Below are 7,482 nucleotides of genomic sequence, written 5' to 3' on the forward strand. Positions count from 1 at the left end.
TTTTTTTTTGAGACAGAATTTCCCTTTGTTGCCTAGGCTGGAGTATAATGGCATGATCTCGGCTCACTGCAACCTCCGCCTCCTGGGTTCAGGAGATTCTTCTGCCTCAGTCTCCCTAGTAGCTGAGATTAAGGCATACACCACCAGGCCCGGCTAATTTTTGTATTTTTAGTAGATACAGGGTTTAGTAGAGACCACATTGGCTAGGCTGATCTCAAACTCCTGACGTCAGGTGAGCCACCTGCCTCAGCCTCTCAAAGTCCTGAGATTACAGGTGTAAGCCACCATGCCTGGTGTCAGACTTTCAATTACTATTGACTTCTTTCTCAAATATGGTTTGTCCCACATGAGCCCCATGGGCATGTGCTGCCTCTTCTGCTCCTGGATCAAAGCCTTCTAGTCTCCTGTCAGTAAAAGCTGGTTGCCATACAGCCCCATCTCAACGCAAAGTTCCCCCTGACCCTCTAGTCAGTCCTTACAGAAGAGAGGAAGTCCTGCCTTCTCAGAATGGCCCCACCTGCTACCCACTTTCCAGTGATCCTGACATTCTTGCTGGGCACATGACCTCTGACAGCCTGTGACCCTGAGCAAGCATCTCTAGTTGGGAGCAGTTTTACTGCAGTGGTCTTCGATGTGAACTGCTGTCCCTTCACTCTGTGAATCCATGTGTTGGGTCATTTATTTTTTTCTTTTCCAAAGAGCAGTTATTGAGTTCAGACAAAGAAGTGAGCAGAAGCAGACGTGACCTGCTTTTATAAAGTTTGCATGTCCTGGACGTGGAATACACAAAGCACAGCTCTTGTTCTTCTCTCTCTTCCCCTTTTGGCTTTCAAAAGGCTAAGCAGGAATGCCCACTACTTTTGGAAGTGTGTGTTTGTTTTGACACCATGCTCATCTTCCGAGCACACATACACACTTCATGCACGCATCCTCCAATACAGTATTTTCTCCTTTTTCTTTCCACCAAAAATTTTCTATCAGAATTCATTGGGACTGAAAATAAGAAATAATGACAAAAATGTCTAGCTACATGTAGATTGCATTTCTTTCTCCCTTTACCACCTACAGCAGAAAACACAGTAGCTAGAACAAAGCAATTCTTCAATGAGTATCTGGTGAGTGATGCATAAACAAATGAACAAATGAGGAACCCAAGTTTGCAATCATTCAGTTGTATAAGGGCAATTAAAATACGTATAGAAATGTGATGGTTTGTGGTGCTATTCCCAAATGTTGGCGATCTCCTCTTGTGTAACAGTCATACTCTTCCAGCGTCTTCGTAGCAGGCGGGGCCACCGGATTTGCTTAGGCCAATCAAATGAAGCAAAAATAATGCTACTCATCTCTAAGCAAAAATGTCAAAAACAGTTGCATGGTGCCATATCTGTTTTTTTCCCATTTTATGAGATGAGTATGTCCCAAATAGGGGCTTTTCTTCACAAGACTCTTGGGTACAGGGTATACCAAACCTCAGCTAAACTTACAGAGGACATGAACAGTGAGCAAGAGGTAAACATTTGCTGTTGGAAGCCATTCAGATAAGTTTGTTTGTTTGTTTACAGCACAAATAAGTCTAAGCTAACTGATTTATGGAACATCAAGAACTTGCTTTCAGGATTGAGAACTTATCCAAAGATCCTAACAGTCTGAGAGTCTGGAACTGCTGAAAAAAAGAAAGAAACCTATCATTCCTGGAGACTCCACTGGGCATCAAGTATTAAATAATATTACATTTATAGTTTTTACAACCATATCAAGGTAGTGTCTATCATAATTTATAGGTGATAAAACATGCTCAATTAATAATTATAATTATACCTGTTGAACTTTCACTATGTTCCTATTCTATGGAATGTTTTAATTTTTGGAATCATCCTTACACAGATATAGAGATCTTACTCTATGCCTTTTCATTCTGTACATGTGGGAGTTGTATGTTTGTCTGTGAGGATATATGTGGGCAAGATATGACATAATAAGAAATACATATTTAGTCTTTGTTCCTCATACCTGACACAGAGCTTCTAAAACTCTTGGAATTTCCTGAGTGATCGGGGTGAGGGAAGCATCTATTATTTTTCATAATGAGTCATTTTCAATCATACCTGAGTTTAAGGTGACTCTTGGAAGTTGGCGCTTGGTTGCCAGAAGAAACAACCATGTAATTATAGGATTGAAATTTTCAGCCCCACCTCTAACCACCTTCAGGGAGGGAAGAGGGGCTGGAGACTGAGCTCAATCACAAGGCCAGTGATTTAACCAACCTTGCCTATGTAATGAAGCCTCCAAAAAAAACCCAAACAATGGAGTTCAGAGAGCTCGTAGGTTGGTGAACACATGTCAGTGCTGAGAGAGTGCACGCTGGGAGAAGGATAGAAGCTCTGTGCTGCACCCTACATCTTCACCTATGCATCTCTTTGATTTAGCTATGTGTCTCTATCCTTTGTAATAAGCCAGTAAACATGAATAAACTGTTTCCTGGGTTTTGTGAGTGTTTATAGCCAACTACCAAACAATAAGGGGTTAGAGGAGCCTCAAATTTACAGTCAGCTTATGAGAATTACAGGTGACAACCTAGGCCTTGCAATTGGTATCTGAAGTGGCGGGCAGCCTTGTGAGAATGAGCACTTAAACTGCAGGTCCACGCTGACTCCAGGGCATTAGTCTCAAAGGTCAGTTAAATTGTAGAACATTCAGTTGGTGTTCATAGAGAAATGGAAAACTGCTGGTTTGAAAACCCATATGTTTGGTGTCAGAAGTATCTTGAGTTATTAGGAAAACAACAGTGTTTCTTTTGACAGGGGAAGGGTAAATGGCTGTGGGAAGGCACATACCATGGTTGATTGTGCCTATGGCACCTAGGAGTTTTGTAGAGTAGCTCCCATTTCAATTTTACAATAGACTTTCTTATTTGGGAAATTGGTGTTGATGTTTTATCTGTCAGAATACAATTGTGAAACAATATCAAATATGACTTAAATTTCCTTTGCAGACACAATCTCATCTATATATGTTGGGCTCCTCTGTTATTATTAGCAAGGGAAAAAGAGAGGCTCACTCTGATTGGCCCTAATGAGTCAGTAGGGTATGGATGGAAGACGAACATTTTCATGTGCACAGACCTTTGACAGAGTAAAAGTGAAAAGTAAATATAATTTAAATTTAAAACTTCCAAGAGCCCATAATTTTCCAATAGCAAATAGATAGAAAAAAGGTTTCATGAGCTCTTTTCATAAATGAAAAGAGGGAAATCAGAAAGCAAATAAAAATGTAGCATTTAATGGCATGCTAGCTGAAGGAAATCTCACTTGGAATGCTAATGCACTCAGGAATTCACAGACCAACACTTTCATTTTACAGTGAGGAAAAGTGAAGCCTGCTGAGGGGAAAGCAACTTGCCCAAACTCATTCTAGTAATTAGCTCATCTAAGGCTTTTGAACAAATTTCAGGACCTCAGAGTTTTGTGGAGCTGGGATTTTGCACTCAAGTAAAATAGTGTTAAAGTAAACTCCATTTTTCTGTCACTGATTGTAATGCAGGTGGTGGTTGAAATTCATCTGGGTTCTGTGCTACTTAAAATCTATACTTTGCAATTCACATTTTTTAAAATTCACCCTATAATTTATCCAGTTACTTTGTAATTTATTCCATCATACCGGAAACTGAATTCTGATAACCAAATGGTAACGCATCAGAAAGCAAAGGATTCCTTAGGAGAATAATACCTTTGTGTTTACTTTTTTTTGGTTTTGTTTTGTTTGAGATGGAGTCTTGCTCTGTTGCCCAGGCTGGAGTACAGTGGCAAAATCTCAACTCACTGCAACCTCGGCCTCCCAGATTCAAGTAATTTCCTGCCTCAGTCTCCTGAGTAGCTAGGATTCCAGGCAGCCACTATCATATCCGGCTAATTTTTGAATTTTTAGTAAAGATGGAGTTTAACCACCTTGCCAGGCTGGTCTGAAACTCCTGACCTTGTGATTCACTCACCTTGGCCTCCCAAAGTGCTGGGCTTACAGGTGTGAGCCACCTTGCCCGGCCGAGTTTACTTTTTATAACTCCATTTTTCAAACTTTAATTACATTAGATTCATGGTATGTCTTTGGAGCTCAATGGACAAAACCATTATATGCCAATACAGACTGCAGGCCGCCTAAACAGAGTCTAAAGTTTTAATGAGGAAGGTTCCTCTGAGTTAAGTGTTATGAAAAGAATTCATGAGTGTTTTAAGTGAACAATATTTACATTGATTAAAGTAAGAAATTGGATGTCTAATTTCCTTTCACTTTTATGAGGCACTTCAAATATCAAGCAGGAGTGCTATCTCTAGCTAAAGAATATCACTACTGCCATTCCAAACATTGTTCATAACTGTCTAAGATAATAATTGCAACAATAATAACAATAATGCGAAGTGGGCAATTATTAATACTTTAGTATAAATGTATCTGTTAGAATACTAATAAAAGCCTTAAAGCTGGCTCTTTAAAAGGAGCCAAGCATAGTAGGGCCTTTAGGAAAGGCAGGCCTGGATCGGATACCAGATTGGAGGTCTAACCTGGTAAGTAGCAAATGCCAGGACATTGGAGAGGACCACAAAAGAGAACTAAGAGGGAACCAGAGAAAATTTCCAAAGATTTGCTGAACCTTTGTCTATAAAAAAAAAAAAATTAGTATAGTTATACTACAATAAATTAATCACAAATTATTCAAAGTATATTTCTATAACTTTGCCTTCAAAGCAAGATTAGCCAAGGGAAAAAAAACCCTATCATTCCAAGGACCAGCACAAATATAAAATAAAAAACATTAAAATGAGAATCTGAGTCTCTAGGCATTTTTTTTGTATGTGATATATAGGATCAATCATCTCATTACAAATATTTATTGATACTACTCTAAAATTTTCTGCTAAGACATCTTAAAAAGTTTAAAATGTATTTAAAACAATGAAAAGTCCATGAGCCATACCCCCAAGACCCCCCTCCCTAAATATAGAATGATAGTGAGACAGGTATTTGATAAGAGGCATGAGGAATGCTTTGAGTTCAGAGGAGACAGAGAACCTTCCATATGGGTAAATCAGAGATACTTCATAATAATAAAGGAGACATCAAAGAGGAACTATGGAGATTTTTGTTTGTTTGTTTGTTTTTAGATTTTGCCTTTGGAGTGAGCCTCCGTGGGTCACATACTGGCTCTTTGGTGTACTAGATGTTCACCCTTGGTCAAATTGGATACATTAATATCTGAAAAGCTCTCAGAACAGTGCTAAGCACATGTGAGTGTTCAGGACCCATGGGCCATGTTGTATTTCACTGGGGTAAGATTCCGGCACTCTGAGTTGATGATATTGATTTTAAGAGAAAAGGGGAAGCAGGACTAGTGAGGACATTTGGCATGAACATGCTCTGAGCAGAGTCACAGAACAGAATTGAACAGGCAAAGAAGCTGAGAAGCAAGGCCAGGCTGGTCTCTCTAAACACCTATTTCACTTATCTGCTTCTCTTTTATAAGGCTGATCATTTCTTACTTCATATTACAATAGTTTATGACTATATCATGGTCCCTACACCACTAGCACCCAAAAAAGGGCAGTGAACTACTCATAGAATGCATGGACAGGTGTGTGTTAAATAACACAATGAAACACACAGGCACGGTTTTGTACAACCTCAGATTTTAGGCCTGGGCTCTATTAAGCCCTATGTCCTACCTGTCTTGATTTTCATCTTCATTACTGTTTTGTTCCTCCTGCTTGTTCACCTACACCATAACCAGTTCTGCTCAGTGGTGTCGTCCACGTCAATTCTTGTGTGTGAATAGTGTCTTTTTCTTACTAAGTTGTGAACCTGGCCTCAGGACTTGAGAAATCCATTTTCTCCAGAAGCATTCTCTCACAACTGCATTTCATGATCATCCTCCCTCAGTCACATCTCTCCAGGATCAATTTGATTTTTTTACCCAAGCACATACAGATAGATATTTCCATATCAGCTTTGGTGACTCATGTGGTTTGTGTACCATGATTGGCCTCTTTGAAGGGTTAGGAGTAAATTTCCTTTAAGTGACTCCCTACTCAGACTCCAGTGACAGCTTCATTCACAGAGATCAATGTGGACAAGTATCTAATGATCTGTTTTCACAGTGATGTTGCTGGATACTGCATAGATAAAGGCCGATAGTAACATTTCAGAGTCTAATTCAAAATTCAGCAGTCGTTCAATATGTAACATCAATGAAAAGAAACTGAAGTACAGCCAAACACAATACTGATAACCAAGCGGAATCCATGCTTTTGAGGATATCCCACAGGTATATACCACAGCTTTAAAAGAGTGGATTTTGCATTCAGTCACCATAGTTCCTGCTCTCAAACCATGACTATAGTGGTCTACTGCCTCATGCTAGGGGCTCAGTAAGCTCCAGTTGAATGTTTGTTATCTTTTGGAGGGTTAAGGTGTTGAGGAAAACGTTTCTTTAAAAACTAGAATTAAAACAGATTATTATTGCATGTAATGTAAATTGAATATAATTTTTAAATTAAACTTGAGTCTTTAAAAACTTTTTAGATTCTGGCAACTGTTTCAGGCAACCACCACACGTTCTCAGCCATAATTTGTTCTCCATCAAAGGGAAAATTTTAAAAAGAGTTGAGAAGAACCCCATGGAGATGTCCTTATTATATGGAGGATGCACTGAGCGTCCAGTTGAACAACTTTCCTTTGCATAACTAGTTCCATCAGGAGCTGCCCTGAGAGCACCCGAAAGAAAATTTTAATGTGTTGTTCCCCAAATGAGAATGTCTGCAGGAGTACCTTGAAGATAGAAATCCACTGTGTCCTCCCTTGCCATCGTAATTAGCCAACCCATTTTTTTAAAGTAAACGTGTTTGGAATGCTGTAATTGCTTGTTAGTAAGGAAAACATTTGCTCTAATTAGGTACTCATTAGAAATTCAAAAACCACTTAATATTAGCAATTAAAACCGAAACTGTACTTTAGGATTGAATTCCGCATGTCTATAAATGAAGCAGCACAACACAAGCTGGTCCTAAATTTTAGTGAACTGAGTTCAGCCCTGGATGGCACCAAAGGAAAGAAAAAGTCAAAGATTTAATTGGGAAACATGGCAGGAAGACCAAGGTACTGAACAGCCACTCCCCATGGAAGTCACCCATGCAGAGGGGTGGGCAGAGATCCATAAAGCATTTGTTTACAGCAAAGCATACAGAAAGTAGGGCGGGAAGGAAGAGAGAGAGGGAGGAGAAGAAGGAAGCAACAGTTACTCATCCAATAAATAACTGGCCCTTTTTCATGTGCAGAACAGCCTGAGCTCATGCACACAAGAGACAGGAGGAACTCAAGTGTTGGAGCCAACCGCGACACAACAATATTATAGTTAAAGCATGCCAGAAAATCATAGCACAATACCATAAATCTCCTTAGGCAACATACGATAAAATGTCACATAAAAGATAGAGG

The sequence above is a fragment of the Cebus imitator genome, unplaced genomic scaffold (genome assembly GCF_001604975.1).
Source record: "Cebus imitator isolate Cc_AM_T3 unplaced genomic scaffold, Cebus_imitator-1.0 Scaffold167, whole genome shotgun sequence".
NCBI lineage: Eukaryota > Metazoa > Chordata > Mammalia > Primates > Cebidae > Cebus > Cebus imitator.